The sequence below is a fragment of the Panicum virgatum genome, chromosome 6N (assembly GCF_016808335.1).
Source record: "Panicum virgatum strain AP13 chromosome 6N, P.virgatum_v5, whole genome shotgun sequence".
Classification (NCBI taxonomy): Eukaryota; Viridiplantae; Streptophyta; class Magnoliopsida; order Poales; family Poaceae; genus Panicum; species Panicum virgatum.
In genome coordinates, this window is record NC_053150.1 from 38,708,895 (window position 1) to 38,723,315 (window position 14,421).

The following is a 14,421-nucleotide window of genomic DNA, read 5'->3' on the forward strand; positions in this document are numbered from 1 at the left end:
ATCCCTTCCACAATGCACCAGTACCTCGTCCAATGGGATGGCGATGAAGTAGAGGTGGTCCCTGCAGATGATTCCAGCGAGGTCTCGGTCGCAGATATGAACGCCTGGGATGCGGAAGGACAAGAGCCGATTTCCGGGATCGCCCTGGAAGACTGTGATCGGATTGAGGCGACAAAAAACAGACTGAGGCTGGTCTTATCCACTGGCCTCACAGAATAGATGCACCCTGGCTAGCCACGGGGTGTAATAAAAATAGAGAGGCCGATCCCGGCGATCGGCCCCGAAAAATAGAAAAATTCTGTTTTTGGTCGGAATTGTTACATCATGTACACATGATGGCCTCCTCTAGCAGTTGGCTATCTATTGACTATTTGGCTCTGAGAAATAATTGAAGTATAGAAGCGGCCAGCCCGTGCAGTTGGCCAAATAATTTTTCTTGTCATCTCCCTGTGTTTGCTGCTGATATTGTGGATAGTGAAGACTCGCTTGCATTCGCAGCCGATTTTTTAGATGACGGCAAACTCGGATACGGATTCACATCAGCTGATGATTTGGAAGAGGTTGACATTGGTCCTGGGGATAAGCCACGACCGACATTTATTAGCAGGACGTTGGATCCGGCTTTGCGAGAGGAGATGATCACACTGCTAAAAGAATACCAGGATTGCTTTGCATGGGACTACACGGAGATGCCAGGACTGGATAGAAGCATAGTCGAGCATCGGCTCCCGCTCAAGAAAGGGTTTCGGCCATTTCAGCAACGAGCATGTCAGATGAAGGCCGAAGTCCTAGAAGAAGTTAAGAAAGAGGTGGAGAAGATGCTGGATGCTGGGTTCATCAGGCCGTGCTGGTATGCAGAATGGATCTCCAGTGTGGTGCCGGTACAAAAGAAAGATGGCCGATGGCGTGTCTGCGTCGATTTTAGAGATCTCAACAGAGCAACTCCGAAGGATGAATACCCAATGCCTGTTGCAGAGACGTTGATCAACGCCGCTGCTGGCCACAAAATGATGAGTTTTATGGATGGCAACGCCGGTTACAACCAGATCTTCATGGCCCCAGAGGACGTGAACAAGACTGCGTTCAGAGTACCAGGTGCAGTTGGCTTGTTCGAGTACTTGGTTATGACCTTCGGACTGAAAAATGCCGGTGCAACGTACCAACATGCTATGAATTACATTTTTCATGATCTCATCGGCAAGCTGGTAGAGATTTATATTGATGACGTTGTGGTCAAGTCCAAGTCAGCTGCGGGGCATTTAGAAGATCTGCGTCAAGTTATGGAGTGAACTCGAAGGTTTGGGCTCAAAATGAACCCAAAGAAGTGTGCCTTCGGTGTATCGGCTGGTCAATTTCTGGGATTCCTGGTGCATGAAAGGGGAATCGAGATCGGCCTAAAAAGTCAAGAAGCCATGAAGATGATGAAGCCACCTACTACAAAGAAGGAGTTATAGAAACTCATCAGTAAAATTAACTTTGTCAGGCGATTTATTTCTAATCTGTCCGGACGCATTGAGCCGTTTATGGGTTTAGTAAAGATCAAATCCGATGATGAGTTTCGCTGGGGGGCAGAACAGCAGCAAGCTTTCGATGAAATCAAAGAATATTTGTCAAAGCCTCCAGTATTGGTTCCTCCTCAGCAAGATAGGTCGTTCTATGTGTACCTATCCATCGGTGACACTTCCATTGCTTCGGTGCTAGTCCAGAAGCATGACGGTCAAGAGAGGGTGGTTTTCTACCTCAGCGGATGCATGTTAGACGCCGAGACCAGGTATCTTGAAATCGAGAAGCTTTGTCTTTGCTTATACTTTACAGGTACAAAGCTTCGCCATATTTTGCTCTCGGCGGAAACAATTGTCATATGCAAATCGGATGTCATAAAACATATGTTGTCGGCCCCTGTCCTTAAAGGCCGGCTCGGAAAATGGATGTTTGCATTGTCAGAGTTCGATATCCGATACCAGCCTGCGAAAGCAGTCAAGGGACAAGCACTGGCAGATCTTGTTGCGGATAGGATCAGCATTGATATTGCTGCATTATTTATTCGTGCTTGGGCTATGTTCTTTGACGGATCGGCTTGTGATGATGGGTGCGGTGTGGGAATTCTGTTGGTGTCGCCTCGAGGGGCGACTTATTCCTTCTCCATCAGAATGACTGCCCCGTGCACCAATAATCTAGTGGAATATGAAGCCGTTCGCAAAGGGATGGAGTTGCTTCTCGAAGCCGGTGCAGAAGCGGTGGAAATTTTTGGAGATTCGAAGCTGGTGATTTCTCAGCTCACGGAGGAATATAGGTGTGAGAGCGAGGCTCTTTTCCCGATATGGATGCAGTGCTGTGAGTTGATGTCACGATTCAGGTACATCAATTTCCACTGGATACGCAGGACTCTGAACAATGAAGCCAATGATTTGGCACAGATGGCTTCTGGCTACAAGGAGACAGCCGATGGAGTCGAGGTGGAGGTTCAGTTTCTAGAACCCGGAGACTGGAGAGCCGATATCTTCAATTACTTGAAGGATTCGGCTCGGGGGGCACCCAGAAGGATAAGACTCAAGGCCATGAAGTATGTTCTGATAGGGGACGATATGTTCTACAGGACCTTGGAAGGACTATTACTTAAATGCCTGGGACCTTCAGAGTCAAATCGGCTCTTGCATGAGGTACATGAAGGAGCCTGCGGTACTCACCAATCGGCTCACAAGATGAAGTGGCTGATTAGGCGATCGGGTTATTACTGGCCCACTATGCTTGAAGATTGTTTCAAATATTATAAGGGATGTCAAGCGTGTCAGAGGTTTGGCAAAATTCAGATAGTGCCATCATCAGTGATGAACCCTATCATCAAACCCTGGCCATTCAGAGGTTGGGGCATGGACATGATTGGACAGATCAACCCGTCGTCTAGCAAGGGTCACCAATGGGTCTTAGCTGCCACAGATTATTTCACAAAGTGGGTAGAGGCAGTACCCATGAGGTCAGTGGCGTCAAGAGATGTGATCAGCTTTGTCAAAGAACACATCATTCACAGATTTGGGATCCCCAGACCATTACAACCGATGGAGGATCGGTCTTTATATCGGAGGAGTTCAGAAAGTTTGCCGATGATATGGGGATTAAGCTGATCAGATCATCTCCATATTATGCCCAAGCTAATGGACAGGCTGAAGCATCCAACCAGAGCCTCATCAAGCTCATAAAAAGAAAGATCGATGAATATCCTAGGCGCTGGCATGAGGTGTTGTCAGAAGCTTTGTGGGCATATCGTATTTCGTGTCATGGGTCCACCAAGACGTCGCCGTACCATCTAGTCTACGGCCAGGATGCTGTGCTACCATGGGAAATCATAGCCGGATCAAGGCGTGTTGAGTTTCAGAATGATCTATCTGCTGAACAGTATGCAGCCTTGATGAATGATAACATGGAGGACCTAATGGAATTGAGACTTTGGTCGCTGGAAAAGATCAAAGAAAATAAGGCTAAAGTCGCCCGTGCATACAACAAGAAGGTCAAACCTAAGGATTTCCAGGTGGGAGACTTGGTTTGGGAGGCAGTATTGCCATTGGGAACTAAAGATAAAAAGTTTGGTAAATGGTCTCCAACTTGGCATGGTCCGTACAAGGTTGATCAGGTTTTGCCTGGGAATGCGTACATGCTCGAGGAATTGGACGGCGTCAAGTTTCCTGTTGCTGTCAATGGACAGCATCTGAAGAAGTATTTCCCGAGCATGTGGAAAGACGAGTAAAAGAGAAGCCGATGAGATCCATCTGGCTGCAGTGTAATAGGCCAACACGTTGAGTTGGCCGGTAAAAAAAATAATAATATAATGATAGGCCAACACGTTGAGTTGGCCGATAAAGAAAGATAGCCGATGTATTACCATCGACTTGAGATGTTTTTAAACAAGTACAACTTTCAAGTTAACAGGCAGTACTAATTCTCTCTTGAGCCTATCTACTGGTTCAGGAATTCTTCTATGGCGTGGATGGCTTCAGTACGAACGGCATCTGCACGTGCTACAATCGCTTCGTCATCCTTGTCATTGTTTGAAACTATCTGCCGACTCAAGGTGCTGATCTCTGCAAACTCTGCTTGTATTTGCTCAGATATCTTCCGGGTTTCTTGTTTGGAGTTTGCAATGGAAGTTTCCTCAGCCTGGATGAGTTCCTTGGTAATGCGGACCTTTTCTTCGAGTTTCGCCAGCTCTTTTTTCAGGAGGTCGAGTCGATTCGTGTTGGCAGACACGTCAGCTTTGATATCTAGAGTTGCCTTCTTCTGGTTGAGAGCCTTGCATTTTTGGGTAATGTCGGCTTTCAGAGAAGCTTGAGAGCGACGTGCTTTCATCCTTTCTTGTGCTTTACTGACTTCTATCCGGAAGAATGGGAGGTTGCTGGCTGACCAGAGCTTGATTTGCAATTGTTCCGGGAGTTGGGATTCTATTTGCTCGAAGATGTTCTTTATTTTACTGGAATCATCAACCAGAGCAGTGATTGGGGCAGATAGAAGATCCTTGATAAGTTGAAGCTGATGTGTTAGGTTAGCCGATTGCTGTAGAGATGATGTTTCTGATCCAGGGACAGTTAGACCCATTGATGCAGGGTCAAAGGAAAGCAAACCTGAAATATCAAAACTCTATGGGCATATCTGGAGTTAGTGCAAGATGCATTTATGGAGTTATCGGCTGGTTCAGAATTGGTTTTTTTGTAATGTTACCTGTTCTGAAGAAGAAGTGTTGGACGGTTCAGGAGCAATCGTCCTATCAAAGCTGGTGTTGACGTCAAGAGCATCTGCTGCATCGGCTTGTTCCTCGCTTGTATTCATCAGTGCATCAGGAGTTGCAGCTGTCTCGTGTTGATCCAGGGTTTTTACACTAGGGATTTCTTCAGCTGCATCCTGAACATAGAACTGCAGTCAACCAGAGTACACATGTATGAGATAAAGAAGAAGTTTCGGAGAAATAAGTTACCTGGTTGGTATTAGACTCTGATGGACTCGAAGAAGCTGGTGCTGGTTTCTTGATCACTCGCCTCGTGATCGTCTTCCTTTTCTTGGTCAAGACTTGGGGGGCAACGCTTGCAGAAGTTTGTCTTTGCTTGGAAGCCGACTGAAGTAAGTCTGGCTGAACATACATTATCACTTTCTTCATTGGTGGTGATCCATTGCAGAAGAGTATATCAGGAGCAGTTGGAAGAAAGTGAAATGGCTCCCCAGTACTGGTCATGGGTTCTGGACCATCTTGTTGCTGCTGACAGGATGAGCAGGTTAAGCCAAGAGAAAGGAATAGAGGATTTAAAAGGATGAATGCATAAAATCAGTACCTCTTCCTTGGGGATTACGTATTCAGGATCAATTTGCTGCAGTTGAGGGCCTAGAGCTTTTCTGAAGACATGTGTTGTCCACATCTTCCACCAGGTATCAAAGCCGATTGATGAAGAAGTGAAGGACAGATCGGCTGGTATTGGAATGTGGAGGTCATCAAACATGCTGTAGCATCTCGAGCTAGTAAGACCGTCAGGCAGATCAGCTCTGCTCTCCACCAAGTGGTGAATATGGAAGTGGGGAGGGACCTGTCCTAGGCCAAATTGCCGAGCTACTATAACTGGCTGGTAGGATTCATAGCCTGGCTTGATAATTCTGTTAGAAGTACTGATGCCAACGGGGAGGAAGCCAGGTCGAATCATCAAAGAATACAGATGCCGAGTGCTGTCGTCATCGGCAAAGTTATCTAGTCTGAAGGCAGTTGGGTTCTCAAAGGATTCAGATTCAGTAAACGGAAGGTAGAGAGGATTATCTAGTCCTTTGTAGAAGACTCTAAACCAGTTTGTTGCATCTGCTGAATTTAGTTTACTGCCAGGAAGACTGAATAAAGCTTGGCCATAGCTTGTACATCTAATTGGTTTGCCACTCTCATCAGGGAAAGAGTTCTTGGTCAGGCCTTGGAAGTTGGGAATATGGTGCTGGAAGTACAGTTGTGCCTACAACTGAATAAACCACCAAGGGCCTCCAGTTCTCAGTTTCTTGTGGTTGAGCAAGTTAGATGTCATTAAATGGAGATATCTGTATGTTTCTCCGAGAAAAAGTTTGCCTAGGCCGGTGTGATTACCATGGGCCAGGTGGTAGGCCAAGGGGAGATAGTTCTTAGTTGGAGCTAAGGAAGGGCCACAGAAGATGAAGTGCTCTAGCCAAAGATTTAAGAAGGCTGTGTGTTCCTTCTCAGTCACTGGACCTTTTGTCTTCATGTGCTGACTCATGTAAGTACCCCAATTTGTGCAGTTGACTTTGGAAGAAAGTTTAAAGGGGACTTCTGTCATTTTGTGAGCAGTAGGATTGGGGGAGCTAATGTCTAGTCTGGTGATCATGACAACATCTAGCAGAGTGGGAGTCATGGGTCCATGACCAAAAAGTAAACAATTCAGAGCATCAGACTAGAAATAGCCGATGGTTTTCAGAAGATTTTCATCTTTGTCAAGGGGTGACAGTGATAAGCTAAGTGCATTGGCTATGTTCAAATCTTGCCACAAGGGCATGTGGGCTTTTGCTACTTTGTTATACCATGTTATCCAGCTTTCAGGTGGATTAGGCCAGGCTCTTAAGCAGTCGGCCCAGAGGTTCAAATCAATGTTTTGACTCACAAAAGGGATCCTATTTGCTTCACAAGAGATCAAATCTGTGGGGGTTTCATGGGTTTGTGGGCCAAGACAGAAAGATTTTGGATTGGAAGGATGCGGCAGAAGGATGTCTGACACCTGAAGTTCAGAAATTCAGAAGTATGTGTATGGTGTCATATTTCAGAGTTTCAGTTTCAGAAGCTTAGTGAGCTGAAGAAAACTAAAAGATTAGGCCGAATATTACCTTCAGGCCGTGGATTGCCGCATCATTAGAGCTTGTTGTCTGAACTGCAGAATCCGCCATGGTCACAGATCTGTTGACTTAGGGTTTGATTGCTGGAGATTCTGGTTCGAATTCCGGCTGCTTGGAGAATTCTTGCTCGGATTTGTAGAGCTTGTTTTTCGAATTACACTCAAATTTGAGGGTATGTCGAGTTCGGTTCAAGCTGGAAGCGATATTCTACTCTTGTGCAGGTTGCTTCTAGTTTGAATTTCGTCGGCTCTTGGATATTTATGGAAGCCTGATGCGTTGCCATCGGCTTTTTGAGAAATAAATGAAAACATGTGAAATTGGGGAAACTCGATTTCATTAAAAAGGGAAGTTTATTACAAGGAAAACCGATTTTACAAAGGAATCAATCCTTCGGCTTTGAGGTCCTATTCCTACGATGCTACCTACATCTACCAGTCATAGGTGTCTGAGCACCTACGGCGCTTCAGGCTGCGCGACGGTGCGTCTCCACCATCGTCGTCGTCATCATCACCGTCGTCGCCGCTGCTGCTGCCATCGTCCTCGGTGCTGTTGCTGCTTCGCCCGCCGCTGCTGCTGCTTCCTTCTTCGCTCCCCTCCAAGGGGGCCTTGAGGAATTGGTGGGGGTTTTCCCCTGCCGCCGTATCATCGCTGGAAGAAGAGCCGATCACTTCGGAGGAGTCGGCTCCTTCCTAGGAGAAGGCGTCGTCTTCACTGCTCTCCAGTTCCTCTTGGAAGAGGGACTGGAGGTCTTCTTCTTCTTCGGTCATGGGCTCGTCCTCCTCGAAGGCGACCCCGAAGTCGAACTCCTCTGCATCCCAGTACAGAGGAGCCAGCGCCTCGTAGGCTGCTGTTGGGTCCCACTGGGGGGTCGGCTCTCGGCTCTCTGGGATAGAGTCAATAGAGGAGGCCGAGAGGGAGGAAGAAGAAGGAGGAGATGAGGAGGAAGAAGAGGAGTCTCCAAAAGAGTTGGAGCCGGAGGAAGAGGAGATGGCCATGGCTGGTGAAGGATTGGATTTTCTGCGTTATTGGCTTTGGGAGGAAGAAGGAGTTTGCTGTGGAGAAGAGCCGATTCGGGTGAGATTAAATAGTGAAAAGGTGGAAGACGGATCGGCAGTTTTCACGTTCTATGAGGAGCCAGTTGCAGAGACGTTGCGTCTTCCTTGGTGGTTGCAGTACGATTAATGAACATTAACGGGAAGATGAAGCGACGGATTGGTTTTGGAACTATCATTGCCAAAACCAGGGGGGCATGTGTTATCGCCATAAATTAACATGGTTAATTTATGGGCCGAAATCAAGATGGGCCTAAAGCAAAAGATGAGGAAGGCTTGTAAATCGGCTTCTGCGTGAGCGTCTGGGCCACATTGGCCGTGTATCTTTAAGATTAGAGATAGAGTCCAATCGGGACAAGATTAGTTTAGATTGTTTCCCAAGTCTCCGGACTATAAATATGTATCCTTTGTTATTCATGAGGAGAGCGTCATCACGACTCGCAAACAACAACTCTCGGCGCATCGCCACCCCTAATCCTAGGGTTCCATCCAAGTAAGTGCCATGCTGCCCTGATCGCTTCTTGCGATCAGGGCAGTATTGTTCTTGCTTTTACCTTGGTATTACTCGTACTGAAGCATTTTTGATGGCGAGTAGTACTAGTTATCATGATGTTCGTAGCATGGCTTTTAGTAGATCTATTGTGCTTCGTTGCTTATCATCTGTGAATATCATGTTGTCTCTGTGCAGTCATGTTTCAATCTCTTGCTAGTTCTTATCGCATAGAATTAGTCGCACAGGGGCAACACCCTGCTTCTTTCATGTTTAGTAGATCTGATCTGTTATGGTTTGCTCTTATCTTAAGAGTTGGCATAATATCTGCTAGGTTAGGCCTTGCAAACGGATTGGATGATCCGGTGGCGTAGTAGATGCTTTATCTTAGCCTTGATAGGGATTGTTCCGGGAATCGGCTCTTGCTAGTTCTTAGGCCTCTGTTTTGGATTGTGGTTTAGTTGTCTGTTATGTTCGCTAGGCCTAGTCACGTGTAGGATGTTCCGATCTAGCAGTGAAGCTGTTACTATCGTGGATTAGATCAATTAGATTTAACTGAAGCAGTTTTATAGTGATTTGCTCTATTTATCATATCTGGATACAATCAGATCCCATCTGACACCGGGACTCGATCGGCTCTTCAAAGCCGATGCAAGAGTCGTCCCGGGGAGCCGACCACGGCTCGGACTTACGTTTACACGTGTCTTTGTATGCAGGAAACTGTTCGGAGCACGTCTGCACCCTCCTGATCGGGTATAGGTCAGGTGGCACGCCCGGTTTTCATACATCCTCCAGGCGCGTGATGGAAATTGCGGGCCGTCGACGAGGGAGCAGTGCCTCTAGCGCCCTAGCAACCTCCCGGCTCTTCGTGTTGCCCGTCGTTGCTCGCCGGTGGGTTTCGGTCGACAACACGCAGTCTTACTACGTTTGGTACCCCGTAGCAAACTACGACACTCTGTACCCGCGATCAAGAGAATTGATCTCACTCAAAGATAAGTACTATGCAAGAACTGGAAATCACAAATACCAACTTACTTTACTCTAAAATAAGCTAGTGTCTGTAGAGGTACAAGCTCGGAAAAGAACACCGACAGGCCCGATGCTTCCCCGAACTACTCTTCACTCTCCTCCTTTATCCTAGCACTAGCGAACTAGCGCGTTGCCTTTGCAATGTGGCACTACTCCTACTCTTGGATGGTGTGTGTGAGAGGGGTTAAGGGAGGCCAAATTTATAGCTCTTGATGTCGGTTCCCGCCATCTCCAAAAAATGGGAACATTGGTAACTAACGCTGAGGAGTGGAACAGTCCTGAATCAAGTCACCTCACCTCTACATGTTAAGTAGCTTGGGATTTTTCAATGAGTTTTCAAAAACAAAACTTGCTTAGCTCCTCATTTGATACTCTCGGATCACTCAAGGTGTATAATTCCTCACCAAGGCATTTGACTTGCCCTTTTTTTTCATCCTACTTCTAATGATGGCCATAGGTGGAGCTTAAGGTAGGTATGAAGGAAAGGGCATACTTGCATCACATGTATTGCAAAGTCAAAAACTAGATCCAAGGAGGAAAACTAGTCATACTATCAGATCAAGATGTGCACGTGTATGGATACAGTGGATGGTATATAGTGGATGGAAACTCCTTTTGTGTGGTCTCTCTCCATTTGTAAATTCTTTTTGAGAGCAAGGCTATCTTTCTTTCTTGTCTCCTTTTTTTTCATGGACCTTCATGTGTCCATATTTTTTTATAGCCTATGTCTCTTTTGTAACAAAAGATGGAGAGAGAAACCACCATCACATAATGTGGAGCTTTCATTTTGTGGGATGTAAAAAGTGGTACAATGCTAACTTCTCATGGAAGCATAGTGAAAGGATCTTGGATGTCGCCTAGAGGGGGGGTGAATAGGCATTCTTAAATTTCTGCAAAATTCAACACTTGAAAGCACCATCAGCACACAGACCGGTCAGACCGGTCCAAGACTTAACCGCAGAAAACAGAAAGCAACCGGTCAGACCGGTTGTGTAGACCGGTCAGACCGGTCCTGTGCAGAACCTGCCCACAATCAGAGTTTCGCCCCTCTTTAACTCTAGCACAAATGTAACTTGGTGTAGTGTCTTTGTAGATGATATCAAGTATATTTCTAGTCCCTGCACACACAAAAACAACACCACCAAGTAGATCGAAGCAGAAGCACAAAGTAATAGCTAGAGAAATGAGTAGTGAGGCAAACCACAAAGGAGACACAAGGATTTGTTTCCCGAAGTTCAGATTCACCAACGTGAATCCTACGTCTCCGTTGAGGAACTCATTGGGCTTGAGTCTCTTGCAACTCGATCCATTTCCATGTCCTCGGCTTGTGGTTCTTCAGCTTGCTCCTCTATTTGTTCCTCTTTTTCGTCTTGCTCATAGTCCATCGTGGTCGGCGTTGGTGTAGGTTCGGGGGAATGACGGGAGCTCGACCCACCCCGTGAACGAGATGAGCTTGACCCTGTCATCTTCTTGATAGCTCCGGAAAGTTTCCGACCTACACCCTTCATGCTTGCAACAAGAGCAAACAAGAACGAACGAGAATAACTCAGTTCGGGTTATGTTAGCGAAATCAAAATGAAATTCTTACCCGAGAGTTGTTCCTCCAAATATGTGATCAATCTTGCAGCAAAGAAATGAGAGAGAGAGAGAGAGAGAGATTTCTTGAAACCAAACTTGAGCCAAAATCCAATGGAAACCCGAGCAAGAATGTGTGAGAGGGAGTGTGAGTGAGTGAGTGTGAGTCTGAGAGAGCTCAACACCCCTCTCGGCCCCTATTTAAAGAGAAGATGGCGCATGCACCAGAGGAGAGGCAAACCACAATGGCTATGGAGCCGTTGGAGAAGGTGGGGCCCAGGAGCCGTTGACCCTGGGTCGGCCCCCTGGTGCCCCCCTTCGGCTTGGTGCTTCCTCAATGGTTAAGTTCTTTGAAAATATGGTGCACGGCCAAAAGTTTGCTCGAAAAGATATCCACATTATTTTTCCCAAAGGATTAAAAACTTAGAAAATATTTTTGGTATTTTTTTGTAAAAAGGGAAAAGTGCTAGAAAAAATTCCAGCATGCAAAAAACAATTTTAAAAATTTCAAACATGTAGTGGAGAAAAACAAATAAGGTGCAAAGAAAATGTTGAAAAGCAGAGAAAGCAAATATGAGATAAATACCAATTTACCTTTGGTAAGGGTGCGTCGTTTAAAGTCCGATGTGCACGACTTTTCTCCATCATTCTTACCATTCGTCGGCTCGTCCTGGAGAACTGGACGAGGTCGAACTCTCGACCTTCCGCCACACCTTCTTTTCCTTCTTCTTTCTTTTAGGTGTGGAGGGTCGTTGTTCTGGCTGGGGTTCTGGTGCACCCCAGAGTGCTTGCCCTTCACTGTCTTGTTGGATCATGAAGCACTGCTCTTCCTTCTTCTTGAACCTGAAAAACATATCCTCTCTTCCGACACGGAAATAGATTTCTCCCTTTCCGACATCGATCCTTGCCTTGGCAGACCTTAGAAAAGGTCGCCCAAATACAAGGTCGACTCCGAGGTCGCCCTCCATATCCATTACCAAAAAGTCGGCAAGGACGAAGGAGTCTCGTACTCATACGAAAACGTGTTCGGCTATCCCTTCGGGATACCGAATGATTGAATCTGCAAGCTGTACGAGCATAGTTGTTGGGGAAAGAGCAAGATATTCAAGTGCTTCATATATTACCTTGGGCATTATATTCATGCTTGCCCCTAGATCGCATAGGCATCGCTCGAAGTGTTTGATGTAGGTCGAGCAGCTGATCATGGGGACCCCTAGATCCTCTTGCACCGCTGCCACCATGCCATCCCAAACGTTGTTCCTTGGGGGATAGTACCTACCTGCATGGTTATTGCGCGGTAGCCTCCGGGACGAGTTATCCCGTCCGGTAGACACCATGCTGACATTTTCAACGGGAGACTTGGGTTGCCCGGGATCTTCCCGCTCTCAATAGCAGGTAACGAAGCAGCAATTTGTGCAAGTTGGGTTTCGATCATTTTGTTGAAACTTAACTGGTTTTTAAGAGTTCAAGACAAAGCTTCAAGCTTAACATTTAAATTTTCCAGGGATTTGTCATTGTCCAAAAGCTTTTTATTTATATTTTCATTGATTTTAACTTGGCCAAGAACAAGTTCTCTCAAGGGAGGTTGGTTTGAATTGAAATTTGAATTGAAAGAAGAGTTGTAATTATTACCTCCCTGAAAAGCTGGACGTGGCTGGTTCCACCCCTGGCCTCCTTGTTGTAGACGGTACCCGTTGTTATTGTTGTTGAGGTAGGCGCAGTCTTCACGGGTTTGGGGGTAGTCGTTCCCCGAGTGTCCTTCATTACCACAGACTTCGCACGTGAAGTGCGAACCCATGGCGTAAACGGGAGCATGGATCAGTTGTTTTCTCCCTTCCTCCATCTTCTTGATTAGGAGGTCCAGCTTCGCGGCAATCATATCCGTCTCTTTGACGGTATGCATGCCTTTGGTGCGGGGTTGGAGTCGTTCATTGCTCCACCCCTGATTGGAGACCATCTTCTCGACCAATGCTTTGGATTTGGCTATGGTCAGGTCGAGGAAGGCTCCTCCAGCAGCGGCATCAATATTGGCTCGAGATGTCATTGTGAGCCTATTATAGAAGCTTTGCAAGACGAGCCACTCGTCCATGCCATGATGAGGACAGGCCAGGATGTATTCCTGCAGCCTCTCCCAAGCTTCTGGGATGGATTCCATCCCTGTCTGCTGGAAACTTGAAATTCTCCCGCGCAGGGCATTTGTTTTGCCCAGCGGGAAGAATTTTGCGAGGAACGCCTTGGAGCATTTGGCCCAGGTATCGATGTCCTTTTCTTTATAAAACCACTGTTTCGCCTTCCCTAGGAGGGAAAAGGGAAATAGGCGAAGCTTGACAACATCAGCAGTGACACCCCGTATAACAACGGTGTCGCAGAGCTCCAGAAAATTCTGCAAATGTGCATTTGCGTCCTTGTTCGGCTTGCTACAGAATGGGCTAGCCTGCACCATGTTGATGAGGCTTGATTTGAGCTCGAAGTTCACGTCCCCGACATTGATGTTGGGGCTAGTGGCCACATTGTCGGTGGAGGGGACGGAGAACTCGCGGAGAGTCTTTTCAGCCATAGCCTCAAGAACGAGTGGTGCTTTCGAAATGGGTTCCTGTGCTTATTCTTTATCAAGGGTATCATCATTTATTTGTGTCCCAAAGGATGGCAGCGGCAAAGGTATTGTACTCAACATTAACCATGACATTGTGCCTCAAGCAATAGGCAATACTCTAACAGGGGTAAGTACACATAAAGAATAAGCAAGGGTAATGCGACACAGCACACATCCACACTCCAAGAGGAAGGAATAAAGGAGAGAAACTATAAAACAAAGAACTACTCTATCCTACGTCAAGTCAGCTGGAGCTTAGGCTAGGTTAGGTGTCCTAGTGCTTCTATCCAAAGCTGGGGTCATGTTAGATCATGGTTAGGACTGCAGGTGCCAGAAAAATGGGATAGCGGGGAGAAGGTCCCGCACCGGAGTACATCTAGTCCCGTTACCTCTTTGCATGAACTCCTACACCGAACCCGAATGTCGGGGAGTACGCTAAATGCAACACCGCTGCTACGCCGGACGGACAGGGCTGTCACCACCTGCCGTCTACAACAGTCACACCGTGGACCACAGTCATATTCGAAGGATCCCGCATACCCGAGCACCACGCTCATGTATGAAGTCACTACTCTAGTGCCCCCAGGTCTCCCACCCTTCGGATGGATGAGTAAAACACTAGAGCAAGCCCCAAAGCACAACAAACCTCTATCCATACCCGGATCATCTGGCCTAACCAAGACCGTAGCATAATTTATGAACGAACTAAGCATGGATTGATAAACTATCAAGATAGTAAAGCAACCATGATAAAACTCTATATTATGAATAGAAGTCTGACAAGTCGGATACAAAGTCATACCAGGAGCCGAGGATTGCTCGAC

The 14,421-nt window shown here is 46.7% G+C and overlaps 1 non-coding gene across 1 annotated transcript; it reads left to right on the top strand.

The window, feature by feature from the left end:
• The first annotated feature begins 13,091 nt into the window (after positions 1 to 13,091).
• LOC120680384 lies at positions 13,092 to 13,200 on the top strand. The gene has a single exon (XR_005677650.1). It is a non-coding gene; the product is annotated as a small nucleolar RNA R71 (small nucleolar RNA).
• The last annotated feature ends 1,221 nt before the right edge of the window (positions 13,201 to 14,421 follow it).